This window comes from Hoplias malabaricus, chromosome 14, assembly GCF_029633855.1.
Source record: "Hoplias malabaricus isolate fHopMal1 chromosome 14, fHopMal1.hap1, whole genome shotgun sequence".
NCBI classification, from domain to species: Eukaryota; Metazoa; Chordata; class Actinopteri; order Characiformes; family Erythrinidae; genus Hoplias; species Hoplias malabaricus.
This window is the reverse complement of record NC_089813.1, coordinates 25,127,958-25,141,005: the sequence shown is the minus strand read 5'-3', so window position 1 is coordinate 25,141,005 and position 13,048 is coordinate 25,127,958. Positions and strand designations below refer to the sequence as shown.

At 48.8% G+C, this 13,048-nt stretch overlaps 26 non-coding genes across 26 annotated transcripts; 9 read left to right on the top strand and 17 right to left on the bottom strand.

The window, feature by feature from the left end:
* Nucleotides 1-784: 784 nt before the first annotated feature.
* Nucleotides 785-856, bottom strand: trnaw-cca (transfer RNA tryptophan (anticodon CCA)). Its single transcript has one exon. It is a non-coding gene; the product is annotated as a tRNA-Trp (tRNA).
* A 163-nt stretch (nt 857-1,019) lies between these two features.
* On the top strand, nt 1,020-1,092 carry trnak-uuu (transfer RNA lysine (anticodon UUU)). Its single transcript has one exon. It is a non-coding gene; the product is annotated as a tRNA-Lys (tRNA).
* Nucleotides 1,093-1,513: 421 nt separating this feature from the next.
* trnaw-cca (transfer RNA tryptophan (anticodon CCA)) lies at nt 1,514-1,585 on the bottom strand. Its single transcript has one exon. It is a non-coding gene; the product is annotated as a tRNA-Trp (tRNA).
* Nucleotides 1,586-2,242: 657 nt separating this feature from the next.
* On the bottom strand, nt 2,243-2,314 carry trnaw-cca (transfer RNA tryptophan (anticodon CCA)). Its single transcript has one exon. It is a non-coding gene; the product is annotated as a tRNA-Trp (tRNA).
* Nucleotides 2,315-2,477: 163 nt separating this feature from the next.
* On the top strand, nt 2,478-2,550 carry trnak-uuu (transfer RNA lysine (anticodon UUU)). Its single transcript has one exon. It is a non-coding gene; the product is annotated as a tRNA-Lys (tRNA).
* Nucleotides 2,551-2,971: 421 nt separating this feature from the next.
* trnaw-cca (transfer RNA tryptophan (anticodon CCA)) lies at nt 2,972-3,043 on the bottom strand. Its single transcript has one exon. It is a non-coding gene; the product is annotated as a tRNA-Trp (tRNA).
* Nucleotides 3,044-3,700: 657 nt separating this feature from the next.
* On the bottom strand, nt 3,701-3,772 carry trnaw-cca (transfer RNA tryptophan (anticodon CCA)). The gene has a single exon. It is a non-coding gene; the product is annotated as a tRNA-Trp (tRNA).
* Nucleotides 3,773-3,935: 163 nt separating this feature from the next.
* trnak-uuu (transfer RNA lysine (anticodon UUU)) lies at nt 3,936-4,008 on the top strand. The gene has a single exon. It is a non-coding gene; the product is annotated as a tRNA-Lys (tRNA).
* A 421-nt stretch (nt 4,009-4,429) lies between these two features.
* On the bottom strand, nt 4,430-4,501 carry trnaw-cca (transfer RNA tryptophan (anticodon CCA)). The gene has a single exon. It is a non-coding gene; the product is annotated as a tRNA-Trp (tRNA).
* Nucleotides 4,502-5,158: 657 nt separating this feature from the next.
* On the bottom strand, nt 5,159-5,230 carry trnaw-cca (transfer RNA tryptophan (anticodon CCA)). Its single transcript has one exon. It is a non-coding gene; the product is annotated as a tRNA-Trp (tRNA).
* Nucleotides 5,231-5,393: 163 nt separating this feature from the next.
* Nucleotides 5,394-5,466, top strand: trnak-uuu (transfer RNA lysine (anticodon UUU)). Its single transcript has one exon. It is a non-coding gene; the product is annotated as a tRNA-Lys (tRNA).
* Nucleotides 5,467-5,887: 421 nt separating this feature from the next.
* Nucleotides 5,888-5,959, bottom strand: trnaw-cca (transfer RNA tryptophan (anticodon CCA)). The gene has a single exon. It is a non-coding gene; the product is annotated as a tRNA-Trp (tRNA).
* Nucleotides 5,960-6,616: 657 nt separating this feature from the next.
* Nucleotides 6,617-6,688, bottom strand: trnaw-cca (transfer RNA tryptophan (anticodon CCA)). The gene has a single exon. It is a non-coding gene; the product is annotated as a tRNA-Trp (tRNA).
* Nucleotides 6,689-7,345: 657 nt separating this feature from the next.
* Nucleotides 7,346-7,417, bottom strand: trnaw-cca (transfer RNA tryptophan (anticodon CCA)). Its single transcript has one exon. It is a non-coding gene; the product is annotated as a tRNA-Trp (tRNA).
* A 163-nt stretch (nt 7,418-7,580) lies between these two features.
* trnak-uuu (transfer RNA lysine (anticodon UUU)) lies at nt 7,581-7,653 on the top strand. Its single transcript has one exon. It is a non-coding gene; the product is annotated as a tRNA-Lys (tRNA).
* A 421-nt stretch (nt 7,654-8,074) lies between these two features.
* trnaw-cca (transfer RNA tryptophan (anticodon CCA)) lies at nt 8,075-8,146 on the bottom strand. Its single transcript has one exon. It is a non-coding gene; the product is annotated as a tRNA-Trp (tRNA).
* A 657-nt stretch (nt 8,147-8,803) lies between these two features.
* On the bottom strand, nt 8,804-8,875 carry trnaw-cca (transfer RNA tryptophan (anticodon CCA)). The gene has a single exon. It is a non-coding gene; the product is annotated as a tRNA-Trp (tRNA).
* A 163-nt stretch (nt 8,876-9,038) lies between these two features.
* trnak-uuu (transfer RNA lysine (anticodon UUU)) lies at nt 9,039-9,111 on the top strand. Its single transcript has one exon. It is a non-coding gene; the product is annotated as a tRNA-Lys (tRNA).
* A 421-nt stretch (nt 9,112-9,532) lies between these two features.
* Nucleotides 9,533-9,604, bottom strand: trnaw-cca (transfer RNA tryptophan (anticodon CCA)). Its single transcript has one exon. It is a non-coding gene; the product is annotated as a tRNA-Trp (tRNA).
* A 657-nt stretch (nt 9,605-10,261) lies between these two features.
* Nucleotides 10,262-10,333, bottom strand: trnaw-cca (transfer RNA tryptophan (anticodon CCA)). Its single transcript has one exon. It is a non-coding gene; the product is annotated as a tRNA-Trp (tRNA).
* A 163-nt stretch (nt 10,334-10,496) lies between these two features.
* On the top strand, nt 10,497-10,569 carry trnak-uuu (transfer RNA lysine (anticodon UUU)). The gene has a single exon. It is a non-coding gene; the product is annotated as a tRNA-Lys (tRNA).
* A 421-nt stretch (nt 10,570-10,990) lies between these two features.
* trnaw-cca (transfer RNA tryptophan (anticodon CCA)) lies at nt 10,991-11,062 on the bottom strand. Its single transcript has one exon. It is a non-coding gene; the product is annotated as a tRNA-Trp (tRNA).
* A 657-nt stretch (nt 11,063-11,719) lies between these two features.
* trnaw-cca (transfer RNA tryptophan (anticodon CCA)) lies at nt 11,720-11,791 on the bottom strand. The gene has a single exon. It is a non-coding gene; the product is annotated as a tRNA-Trp (tRNA).
* A 163-nt stretch (nt 11,792-11,954) lies between these two features.
* Nucleotides 11,955-12,027, top strand: trnak-uuu (transfer RNA lysine (anticodon UUU)). Its single transcript has one exon. It is a non-coding gene; the product is annotated as a tRNA-Lys (tRNA).
* Nucleotides 12,028-12,448: 421 nt separating this feature from the next.
* Nucleotides 12,449-12,520, bottom strand: trnaw-cca (transfer RNA tryptophan (anticodon CCA)). Its single transcript has one exon. It is a non-coding gene; the product is annotated as a tRNA-Trp (tRNA).
* Nucleotides 12,521-12,683: 163 nt separating this feature from the next.
* Nucleotides 12,684-12,756, top strand: trnak-uuu (transfer RNA lysine (anticodon UUU)). Its single transcript has one exon. It is a non-coding gene; the product is annotated as a tRNA-Lys (tRNA).
* Nucleotides 12,757-13,048: the final 292 nt, after the last annotated feature.

Here is a 13,048-nt window from a genome sequence, read left to right as displayed (position 1 = left end):
AGAGAGAAAGGCAAGGCCACAGGAAGGGGAGCCAAACCGACATGAGCCACACGCTTGACCCTGACGTGATTTGAACACGCAACCTTCTGATCTGGAGTCAGACACGCTACCGTTGCGCCACGAGGTCTTGAGGATGGCTCCCCATCCTTTGGTTTTCAGAACTGAATTCACAGCGACGAAGTCCTCATCACGAGCAAAATGTTCAGAACGTACTGCCGGTGCGAGTCCCGTTGACGCCAAGTTGGCAAAGAAATTGACACTCGGTCGTCTACCAGAGGACCTCGAGCAGAGCCCGGATAGCTCAGTCGGTAGAGCATCAGACTTTTAATCTGAGGGTCCATGGTTCAAGTCCCTGTTCGGGCGAGCGATCAAAACCTTTGTCCCCACAATTATGAAAGCACTGTAAGTGCCTGTCGGCTGTGTGTTTGTTTAACTTCTGACAACATGACGAAAAGTGCGCTGCAAAAGTTTCCTTGCGAGGAGCGTCTTTCTAGGCACATGACCAACAAGACGTGAGTTGAAATGCGTTACAGTTGTTGCCAGGCTTATGTGCTCCATCTTGAGAAAGCAAGTGTGAAACATGCAGTGCATGTCACTGTTTACTTGACAGAAATATACATCATCCTCTTGCTGATCTGTGAACGAAATAAAAGGCTCAGCTGAAGAAGAGTTCTGAGCTGTATGATGAACACGGGCAGAAGTCCTCAAGAGCTGGAGTTGATAGTAAAAAGAGAGAAAGGCAAGGCCACAGGAAGGGGAGCCAAACCCACATGAGCCAAACGCTTGACCCCGACGTGATTTGAACACGCAACCTTCTGATCTGGAGTCAGACGCGCTACCGTTGCGCCACGAGGTCTTGAGAATGGCTCCCCATCCTTTGGTTTTCAGAACTGAATTCACAGCGACGAAGTCCTCATCACGAGCAAAATGTTCAGAACGTACTGCCGGTGCGAGTCCCGTTGACGCCAAGTTGGCAAGGAAATTGACACTCGGTCGTCTACCAGAGGACCTTGAGCAGAGCCCGGATAGCTCAGTCGGTAGAGCATCAGACTTTTAATCTGAGGGTCCAGGGTTCAAGTCCCTGTTCGGGCGAGCGATCAAAACCTTTGTCCCCACAATTATGAAAGCACTGTAAGTGCCTGTCGGCTGTGTGTTTGTTTAAGTTCTGACAACATGACGAAAAGTGCGCTGCAAAAGTTTCCTTGCGAGGAGCGTCTTTCTAGGCACATGACCAACAAGACGTGAGTTGAAATGCGTTACAGTTGTTGACAGGCTTATGTGCTCCATCTTGAGAAAGCAAGTGTGAAACATGCAGTGCATGTCACTGTTTACTTGACAGAAATATACATCATCCTCTTGCTGATCTGTGAACGAAATAAAAGGCTCAGCTGAAGAAGAGTTCTGAGCTGTATGATGAACACGGGCAGAAGTCCTCAAGAGCTGGAGTTGATAGTAAAAAGAGAGAAAGGCAAGGGCACAGGAAGGGGAGCCAAACCCACATGAGCCAAACGCTTGACCCCGACGTGATTTGAACACGCAACCTTCTGATCTGGAGTCAGACGCGCTACCGTTGCGCCACGAGGTCTTGAGGATGGCTCCCCATCCTTTGTTTTTCAGAACTGAATTCACAGCGATGAAGTCCTCATCACGAGCAAAATGTTCAAAACGTACTGCCGGTGCGAGTCCCATTGACGCCAAGTTGGCAAGGAAATTGACCCTCGGTCGTCTACCAGAGGACCTTGAGCAGAGCCCGGATAGCTCAGTCGGTAGAGCGTCAGACTTTTAATCTGAGGATCCAATGTTCAAGTCCCTGTTCGGGCGAGCGATCAAAACCTTTGTCCCCACAATTATGAAAGCACTGTAAGTGCCTGTCGGCTGTGTGTTTGTTTAACTTCTGACAACATGACGAAAAGTGCGCTGCAAAAGTTTCCTTGCGAGGAGCGTCTTTCTAGGCACATGACCAACAAGACGTGAGTTGAAATGCGTTACAGTTGTTGCCAGGCTTACGTGCTCCATCTTGAGAAAGCAAGTGTGAAACATGCAGTGCATGTCACTGTTTACTTGACAGAAATATACATCATCCTCTTGCTGATCTGTGAACGAAATAAAAGGCTCAGCTGAAGAAGAGTTCTGAGCTGTATGATGAACACGGGCAGAAGTCCTCAAGAGCTGGAGTTGATAGTAAAAAGAGAGAAAGGCAAGGCCACAGGAAGGGGAGCCAAACCCACATGAGCCAAACGCTTGACCCCGACGTGATTTGAACACGCAACCTTCTGATCTGGAGTCAGACGCGCTACCGTTGCGCCACGAAGTCTTGAGGATAGCTCCCCATCCTTTGGTTTTCAGAACTGAATTCACAGCGACGAAATCCTCATCACGAGCAAAATGTTCAGAACGTACTGCCGGTGCGAGTCCCGTTGACGCCAAGTTGGCAAGGAAATTGACACTCGGTCGTCTACCAGGGGACCTTGAGCAGAGCCCGGATAGCTCAGTCGGTAGAGCATCAGACTTTTAATCTGAGGGTCCAGGGTTCAAGTCCCTGTTCGGGCGAGCGATCAAAACCTTTGTCCCCACAATTATGAAAGCACTGTAAGTGCCTGTCTGCTGTGTGCTTGTTTAACTTCTGACAACATGACGAAAAGTGCGCTGCAAAAGTTTCCTTGCGAGGAGCGTCTTTCTAGGCACATGACCAACAAGACGTGAGTTGAAATGCGTTACAGTTGTTGCCAGGCTTATGTGCTCCATCTTGAGAAAGCAAGTGTGAAACATGCAGTGCATGTCACTGTTTACTTGACAGAAATATACATCATCCTCTTGCTGATCTGTGAACGAAATAAAAGGCTCAGCTGAAGAAGAGTTCTGAGCTGTATGATGAACACGGGCAGAAGTCCTCAAGAGCTGGAGTTGATAGTAAAAAGAGAGAAAGGCAAGGCCACAGGAAGGGGAGCCAAACCCACATGAGCCAAACGCTTGACCCCGACGTGATTTGAACACGCAACCTTCTGATCTGGAGTCAGACGCGCTACCGTTGCGCCACGAGGTCTTGAGAATGGCTCCCCATCCTTTGGTTTTCAGAACTGAATTCACAGCGACGAAGTCCTCATCACGAGCAAAATGTTCAGAACGTACTGCCGGTGCGAGTCCCGTTGACGCCAAGTTGGCAAAGAAATTGACACTCGGTCGTCTACCAGAGGACCTCGAGCAGAGCCCGGATAGCTCAGTCGGTAGAGCATCAGACTTTTAATCTGAGGGTCCATGGTTCAAGTCCCTGTTCGGGCGAGCGATCAAAACCTTTGTCCCCACAATTATGAAAGCACTGTAAGTGCCTGTCGGCTGTGTGTTTGTTTAACTTCTGACAACATGACGAAAAGTGCGCTGCAAAAGTTTCCTTGCGAGGAGCGTCTTTCTAGGCACATGACCAACAAGACGTGAGTTGAAATGCGTTACAGTTGTTGCCAGGCTTATGTGCTCCATCTTGAGAAAGCAAGTGTGAAACATGCAGTGCATGTCACTGTTTACTTGACAGAAATATACATCATCCTCTTGCTGATCTGTGAACGAAATAAAAGGCTCAGCTGAAGAAGAGTTCTGAGCTGTATGATGAACACGGGCAGAAGTCCTCAAGAGCTGGAGTTGATAGTAAAAAGAGAGAAAGGCAAGGCCACAGGAAGGGGAGCCAAACCCACATGAGCCAAACGCTTGACCCCGACGTGATTTGAACACGCAACCTTCTGATCTGGAGTCAGACGCGCTACCGTTGCGCCACGAGGTCTTGAGAATGGCTCCCCATCCTTTGGTTTTCAGAACTGAATTCACAGCGACGAAGTCCTCATCACGAGCAAAATGTTCAGAACGTACTGCCGGTGCGAGTCCCGTTGACGCCAAGTTGGCAAGGAAATTGACACTCGGTCGTCTACCAGAGGACCTTGAGCAGAGCCCGGATAGCTCAGTCGGTAGAGCATCAGACTTTTAATCTGAGGGTCCAGGGTTCAAGTCCCTGTTCGGGCGAGCGATCAAAACCTTTGTCCCCACAATTATGAAAGCACTGTAAGTGCCTGTCGGCTGTGTGTTTGTTTAAGTTCTGACAACATGACGAAAAGTGCGCTGCAAAAGTTTCCTTGCGAGGAGCGTCTTTCTAGGCACATGACCAACAAGACGTGAGTTGAAATGCGTTACAGTTGTTGACAGGCTTATGTGCTCCATCTTGAGAAAGCAAGTGTGAAACATGCAGTGCATGTCACTGTTTACTTGACAGAAATATACATCATCCTCTTGCTGATCTGTGAACGAAATAAAAGGCTCAGCTGAAGAAGAGTTCTGAGCTGTATGATGAACACGGGCAGAAGTCCTCAAGAGCTGGAGTTGATAGTAAAAAGAGAGAAAGGCAAGGGCACAGGAAGGGGAGCCAAACCCACATGAGCCAAACGCTTGACCCCGACGTGATTTGAACACGCAACCTTCTGATCTGGAGTCAGACGCGCTACCGTTGCGCCACGAGGTCTTGAGGATGGCTCCCCATCCTTTGTTTTTCAGAACTGAATTCACAGCGATGAAGTCCTCATCACGAGCAAAATGTTCAAAACGTACTGCCGGTGCGAGTCCCATTGACGCCAAGTTGGCAAGGAAATTGACCCTCGGTCGTCTACCAGAGGACCTTGAGCAGAGCCCGGATAGCTCAGTCGGTAGAGCGTCAGACTTTTAATCTGAGGATCCAATGTTCAAGTCCCTGTTCGGGCGAGCGATCAAAACCTTTGTCCCCACAATTATGAAAGCACTGTAAGTGCCTGTCGGCTGTGTGTTTGTTTAACTTCTGACAACATGACGAAAAGTGCGCTGCAAAAGTTTCCTTGCGAGGAGCGTCTTTCTAGGCACATGACCAACAAGACGTGAGTTGAAATGCGTTACAGTTGTTGCCAGGCTTACGTGCTCCATCTTGAGAAAGCAAGTGTGAAACATGCAGTGCATGTCACTGTTTACTTGACAGAAATATACATCATCCTCTTGCTGATCTGTGAACGAAATAAAAGGCTCAGCTGAAGAAGAGTTCTGAGCTGTATGATGAACACGGGCAGAAGTCCTCAAGAGCTGGAGTTGATAGTAAAAAGAGAGAAAGGCAAGGCCACAGGAAGGGGAGCCAAACCCACATGAGCCAAACGCTTGACCCCGACGTGATTTGAACACGCAACCTTCTGATCTGGAGTCAGACGCGCTACCGTTGCGCCACGAAGTCTTGAGGATAGCTCCCCATCCTTTGGTTTTCAGAACTGAATTCACAGCGACGAAATCCTCATCACGAGCAAAATGTTCAGAACGTACTGCCGGTGCGAGTCCCGTTGACGCCAAGTTGGCAAGGAAATTGACACTCGGTCGTCTACCAGGGGACCTTGAGCAGAGCCCGGATAGCTCAGTCGGTAGAGCATCAGACTTTTAATCTGAGGGTCCAGGGTTCAAGTCCCTGTTCGGGCGAGCGATCAAAACCTTTGTCCCCACAATTATGAAAGCACTGTAAGTGCCTGTCGGCTGTGTGTTTGTTTAAGTTCTGACAACATGACGAAAAGTGCGCTGCAAAAGTTTCCTTGCGAGGAGCGTCTTTCTAGGCACATGACCAACAAGACGTGAGTTGAAATGCGTTACAGTTGTTGACAGGCTTATGTGCTCCATCTTGAGAAAGCAAGTGTGAAACATGCAGTGCATGTCACTGTTTACTTGACAGAAATATACATCATCCTCTTGCTGATCTGTGAACGAAATAAAAGGCTCAGCTGAAGAAGAGTTCTGAGCTGTATGATGAACACGGGCAGAAGTCCTCAAGAGCTGGAGTTGATAGTAAAAAGAGAGAAAGGCAAGGGCACAGGAAGGGGAGCCAAACCCACATGAGCCAAACGCTTGACCCCGACGTGATTTGAACACGCAACCTTCTGATCTGGAGTCAGACGCGCTACCGTTGCGCCACGAGGTCTTGAGGATGGCTCCCCATCCTTTGTTTTTCAGAACTGAATTCACAGCGATGAAGTCCTCATCACGAGCAAAATGTTCAAAACGTACTGCCGGTGCGAGTCCCATTGACGCCAAGTTGGCAAGGAAATTGACCCTCGGTCGTCTACCAGAGGACCTTGAGCAGAGCCCGGATAGCTCAGTCGGTAGAGCGTCAGACTTTTAATCTGAGGATCCAATGTTCAAGTCCCTGTTCGGGCGAGCGATCAAAACCTTTGTCCCCACAATTATGAAAGCACTGTAAGTGCCTGTCGGCTGTGTGTTTGTTTAACTTCTGACAACATGACGAAAAGTGCGCTGCAAAAGTTTCCTTGCGAGGAGCGTCTTTCTAGGCACATGACCAACAAGACGTGAGTTGAAATGCGTTACAGTTGTTGCCAGGCTTACGTGCTCCATCTTGAGAAAGCAAGTGTGAAACATGCAGTGCATGTCACTGTTTACTTGACAGAAATATACATCATCCTCTTGCTGATCTGTGAACGAAATAAAAGGCTCAGCTGAAGAAGAGTTCTGAGCTGTATGATGAACACGGGCAGAAGTCCTCAAGAGCTGGAGTTGATAGTAAAAAGAGAGAAAGGCAAGGCCACAGGAAGGGGAGCCAAACCCACATGAGCCAAACGCTTGACCCCGACGTGATTTGAACACGCAACCTTCTGATCTGGAGTCAGACGCGCTACCGTTGCGCCACGAAGTCTTGAGGATAGCTCCCCATCCTTTGGTTTTCAGAACTGAATTCACAGCGACGAAATCCTCATCACGAGCAAAATGTTCAGAACGTACTGCCGGTGCGAGTCCCGTTGACGCCAAGTTGGCAAGGAAATTGACACTCGGTCGTCTACCAGGGGACCTTGAGCAGAGCCCGGATAGCTCAGTCGGTAGAGCATCAGACTTTTAATCTGAGGATCCAATGTTCAAGTCCCTGTTCGGGCGAGCGATCAAAACCTTTGTCCCCACAATTATGAAAGCACTGTAAGTGCCTGTCGGCTGTGTGTTTGTTTAACTTCTGACAACATGACGAAAAGTGCGCTGCAAAAGTTTCCTTGCGAGGAGCGTCTTTCTAGGCACATGACCAACAAGACGTGAGTTGAAATGCGTTACAGTTGTTGCCAGGCTTACGTGCTCCATCTTGAGAAAGCAAGTGTGAAACATGCAGTGCATGTCACTGTTTACTTGACAGAAATATACATCATCCTCTTGCTGATCTGTGAACGAAATAAAAGGCTCAGCTGAAGAAGAGTTCTGAGCTGTATGATGAACACGGGCAGAAGTCCTCAAGAGCTGGAGTTGATAGTAAAAAGAGAGAAAGGCAAGGCCACAGGAAGGGGAGCCAAACCCACATGAGCCAAACGCTTGACCCCGACGTGATTTGAACACGCAACCTTCTGATCTGGAGTCAGACGCGCTACCGTTGCGCCACGAAGTCTTGAGGATAGCTCCCCATCCTTTGGTTTTCAGAACTGAATTCACAGCGACGAAATCCTCATCACGAGCAAAATGTTCAGAACGTACTGCCGGTGCGAGTCCCGTTGACGCCAAGTTGGCAAGGAAATTGACACTCGGTCGTCTACCAGGGGACCTTGAGCAGAGCCCGGATAGCTCAGTCGGTAGAGCATCAGACTTTTAATCTGAGGGTCCAGGGTTCAAGTCCCTGTTCGGGCGAGCGATCAAAACCTTTGTCCCCACAATTATGAAAGCACTGTAAGTGCCTGTCTGCTGTGTGCTTGTTTAACTTCTGACAACATGACGAAAAGTGCGCTGCAAAAGTTTCCTTGCGAGGAGCGTCTTTCTAGGCACATGACCAACAAGACGTGAGTTGAAATGCGTTACAGTTGTTGCCAGGCTTATGTGCTCCATCTTGAGAAAGCAAGTGTGAAACATGCAGTGCATGTCACTGTTTACTTGACAGAAATATACATCATCCTCTTGCTGATCTGTGAACGAAATAAAAGGCTCAGCTGAAGAAGAGTTCTGAGCTGTATGATGAACACGGGCAGAAGTCCTCAAGAGCTGGAGTTGATAGTAAAAAGAGAGAAAGGCAAGGCCACAGGAAGGGGAGCCAAACCCACATGAGCCAAACGCTTGACCCCGACGTGATTTGAACACGCAACCTTCTGATCTGGAGTCAGACGCGCTACCGTTGCGCCACGAGGTCTTGAGAATGGCTCCCCATCCTTTGGTTTTCAGAACTGAATTCACAGCGACGAAGTCCTCATCACGAGCAAAATGTTCAGAACGTACTGCCGGTGCGAGTCCCGTTGACGCCAAGTTGGCAAAGAAATTGACACTCGGTCGTCTACCAGAGGACCTCGAGCAGAGCCCGGATAGCTCAGTCGGTAGAGCATCAGACTTTTAATCTGAGGGTCCATGGTTCAAGTCCCTGTTCGGGCGAGCGATCAAAACCTTTGTCCCCACAATTATGAAAGCACTGTAAGTGCCTGTCGGCTGTGTGTTTGTTTAACTTCTGACAACATGACGAAAAGTGCGCTGCAAAAGTTTCCTTGCGAGGAGCGTCTTTCTAGGCACATGACCAACAAGACGTGAGTTGAAATGCGTTACAGTTGTTGCCAGGCTTATGTGCTCCATCTTGAGAAAGCAAGTGTGAAACATGCAGTGCATGTCACTGTTTACTTGACAGAAATATACATCATCCTCTTGCTGATCTGTGAACGAAATAAAAGGCTCAGCTGAAGAAGAGTTCTGAGCTGTATGATGAACACGGGCAGAAGTCCTCAAGAGCTGGAGTTGATAGTAAAAAGAGAGAAAGGCAAGGCCACAGGAAGGGGAGCCAAACCCACATGAGCCAAACGCTTGACCCCGACGTGATTTGAACACGCAACCTTCTGATCTGGAGTCAGACGCGCTACCGTTGCGCCACGAGGTCTTGAGAATGGCTCCCCATCCTTTGGTTTTCAGAACTGAATTCACAGCGACGAAGTCCTCATCACGAGCAAAATGTTCAGAACGTACTGCCGGTGCGAGTCCCGTTGACGCCAAGTTGGCAAGGAAATTGACACTCGGTCGTCTACCAGAGGACCTTGAGCAGAGCCCGGATAGCTCAGTCGGTAGAGCATCAGACTTTTAATCTGAGGGTCCAGGGTTCAAGTCCCTGTTCGGGCGAGCGATCAAAACCTTTGTCCCCACAATTATGAAAGCACTGTAAGTGCCTGTCGGCTGTGTGTTTGTTTAAGTTCTGACAACATGACGAAAAGTGCGCTGCAAAAGTTTCCTTGCGAGGAGCGTCTTTCTAGGCACATGACCAACAAGACGTGAGTTGAAATGCGTTACAGTTGTTGACAGGCTTATGTGCTCCATCTTGAGAAAGCAAGTGTGAAACATGCAGTGCATGTCACTGTTTACTTGACAGAAATATACATCATCCTCTTGCTGATCTGTGAACGAAATAAAAGGCTCAGCTGAAGAAGAGTTCTGAGCTGTATGATGAACACGGGCAGAAGTCCTCAAGAGCTGGAGTTGATAGTAAAAAGAGAGAAAGGCAAGGGCACAGGAAGGGGAGCCAAACCCACATGAGCCAAACGCTTGACCCCGACGTGATTTGAACACGCAACCTTCTGATCTGGAGTCAGACGCGCTACCGTTGCGCCACGAGGTCTTGAGGATGGCTCCCCATCCTTTGTTTTTCAGAACTGAATTCACAGCGATGAAGTCCTCATCACGAGCAAAATGTTCAAAACGTACTGCCGGTGCGAGTCCCATTGACGCCAAGTTGGCAAGGAAATTGACCCTCGGTCGTCTACCAGAGGACCTTGAGCAGAGCCCGGATAGCTCAGTCGGTAGAGCGTCAGACTTTTAATCTGAGGATCCAATGTTCAAGTCCCTGTTCGGGCGAGCGATCAAAACCTTTGTCCCCACAATTATGAAAGCACTGTAAGTGCCTGTCGGCTGTGTGTTTGTTTAACTTCTGACAACATGACGAAAAGTGCGCTGCAAAAGTTTCCTTGCGAGGAGCGTCTTTCTAGGCACATGACCAACAAGACGTGAGTTGAAATGCGTTACAGTTGTTGCCAGGCTTACGTGCTCCATCTTGAGAAAGCAAGTGTGAAACATGCAGTGCATGTCACTGTTTACTTGACAGAAATATACATCATCCTCTTGCTGATCTGTGAACGAAATAAAAGGCTCAGCTGAAGAAGAGTTCTGAGCTGTATGATGAACACGGGCAGAAGTCCTCAAGAGCTGGAGTTGATAGTAAAAAGAGAGAAAGGCAAGGCCACAGGAAGGGGAGCCAAACCCACATGAGCCAAACGCTTGACCCCGACGTGATTTGAACACGCAACCTTCTGATCTGGAGTCAGACGCGCTACCGTTGCGCCACGAAGTCTTGAGGATAGCTCCCCATCCTTTGGTTTTCAGAACTGAATTCACAGCGACGAAATCCTCATCACGAGCAAAATGTTCAGAACGTACTGCCGGTGCGAGTCCCGTTGACGCCAAGTTGGCAAGGAAATTGACACTCGGTCGTCTACCAGGGGACCTTGAGCAGAGCCCGGATAGCTCAGTCGGTAGAGCATCAGACTTTTAATCTGAGGGTCCAGGGTTCAAGTCCCTGTTCGGGCGAGCGATCAAAACCTTTGTCCCCACAATTATGAAAGCACTGTAAGTGCCTGTCTGCTGTGTGCTTGTTTAACTTCTGACAACATGACGAAAAGTGCGCTGCAAAAGTTTCCTTGCGAGGAGCGTCTTTCTAGGCACATGACCAACAAGACGTGAGTTGAAATGCGTTACAGTTGTTGCCAGGCTTATGTGCTCCATCTTGAGAAAGCAAGTGTGAAACATGCAGTGCATGTCACTGTTTACTTGACAGAAATATACATCATCCTCTTGCTGATCTGTGAACGAAATAAAAGGCTCAGCTGAAGAAGAGTTCTGAGCTGTATGATGAACACGGGCAGAAGTCCTCAAGAGCTGGAGTTGATAGTAAAAAGAGAGAAAGGCAAGGCCACAGGAAGGGGAGCCAAACCCACATGAGCCAAACGCTTGACCCCGACGTGATTTGAACACGCAACCTTCTGATCTGGAGTCAGACGCGCTACCGTTGCGCCACGAGGTCTTGAGGATGTCTCCCCATCCTTTGGTTTTCAGAACTGAATTCACAGCGACGAAGTCCTCATCACGAGCAAAATGTTCAGAACGTACTGCCGGTGCGAGTCCCGTTGACGCCAAGTTGGCAAGGAAATTGACCCTCGGTCGTCTACCAGAGGACCTTGAGCAGAGCCCGGATAGCTCAGTCGGTAGAGCGTCAGACTTTTAATCTGAGGATCCAATGTTCAAGTCCCTGTTCGGGCGAGCGATCAAAACCTTTGTCCCCACAATTATGAAAGCACTGTAAGTGCCTGTCGGCTGTGTGTTTGTTTAACTTCTGACAACATGACGAAAAGTGCGCTGCAAAAGTTTCCTTGCGAGGAGCGTCTTTCTAGGCACATGACCAACAAGACGTGAGTTGAAATGCGTTACAGTTGTTGCCAGGCTTACGTGCTCCATCTTGAGAAAGCAAGTGTGAAACATGCAGTGCATGTCACTGTTTACTTGACAGAAATATACATCATCCTCTTGCTGATCTGTGAACGAAATAAAAGGCTCAGCTGAAGAAGAGTTCTGAGCTGTATGATGAACACGGGCAGAAGTCCTCAAGAGCTGGAGTTGATAGTAAAAAGAGAGAAAGGCAAGGCCACAGGAAGGGGAGCCAAACCCACATGAGCCAAACGCTTGACCCCGACGTGATTTGAACACGCAACCTTCTGATCTGGAGTCAGACGCGCTACCGTTGCGCCACGAGGTCTTGAGGATGTCTCCCCATCCTTTGGTTTTCAGAACTGAATTCACAGCGACGAAGTCCTCATCACGAGCAAAATGTTCAGAACGTACTGCCGGTGCGAGTCCCGTTGACGCCAAGTTGGCAAGGAAATTGACACTCGGTCGTCTACCAGAGGACCTTGAGCAGAGCCCGGATAGCTCAGTCGGTAGAGCATCAGACTTTTAATCTGAGGGTCCAGGGTTCAAGTCCCTGTTCGGGCGAGCGATCAAAACCTTTGTCCCCACAATTATGAAAGCACTGTAAGTGCCTGTCGGCTGTGTGTTTGTTTAAGTTCTGACAACATGACGAAAAGTGCGCTGCAAAAGTTTCCTTTCGAGGAGCGTCTTTCTAGGCACATGACCAACAAGACGTGAGTTGAAATGCGTTACAGTTGTTGCCAGGCTTATGTGCTCCATCTTGAGAAAGCAAGTGTGAAACATGCAGTGCATGTCACTGTTTACTTGACAGAAATATACATCATCCTCTTGCTGATCTGTGAACGAAATAAAAGGCTCAGCTGAAGAAGAGTTCTGAGCTGTATGATGAACACGGGCAGAAGTCCTCAAGAGCTGGAGTTGATAGTAAAAAGAGAGAAAGGCAAGGCCACAGGAAGGGGAGCCAAACCCACATGAGCCAAACGCTTGACCCCGACGTGATTTGAACACGCAACCTTCTGATCTGGAGTCAGACGCGCTACCGTTGCGCCACGAGGTCTTGAGAATGGCTCCCCATCCTTTGGTTTTCAGAACTGAATTCACAGCGACGAAGTCCTCATCACGAGCAAAATGTTCAGAACGTACTGCCGGTGCGAGTCCCGTTGACGCCAAGTTGGCAAGGAAATTGACACTCGGTCGTCTACCAGAGGACCTTGAGCAGAGCCCGGATAGCTCAGTCGGTAGAGCATCAGACTTTTAATCTGAGGGTCCAGGGTTCAAGTCCCTGTTCGGGCGAGCGATCAAAACCTTTGTCCCCACAATTATGAAAGCACTGTAAGTGCCTGTCGGCTGTGTGTTTGTTTAAGTTCTGACAACATGACGAAAAGTGCGCTGCAAAAGTTTCCTTGCGAGGAGCGTCTTTCTAGGCACATGACCAACAAGACGTGAGTTGAAATGCGTTACAGTTGTTGACAGGCTTATGTGCTCCATCTTGAGAAAGCAAGTGTGAAACATGCAGTGCATGTCACTGTTTACTTGACAGAAATATACATCATCCTCTTGCTGATCTGTGAACGAAATAAAAGGC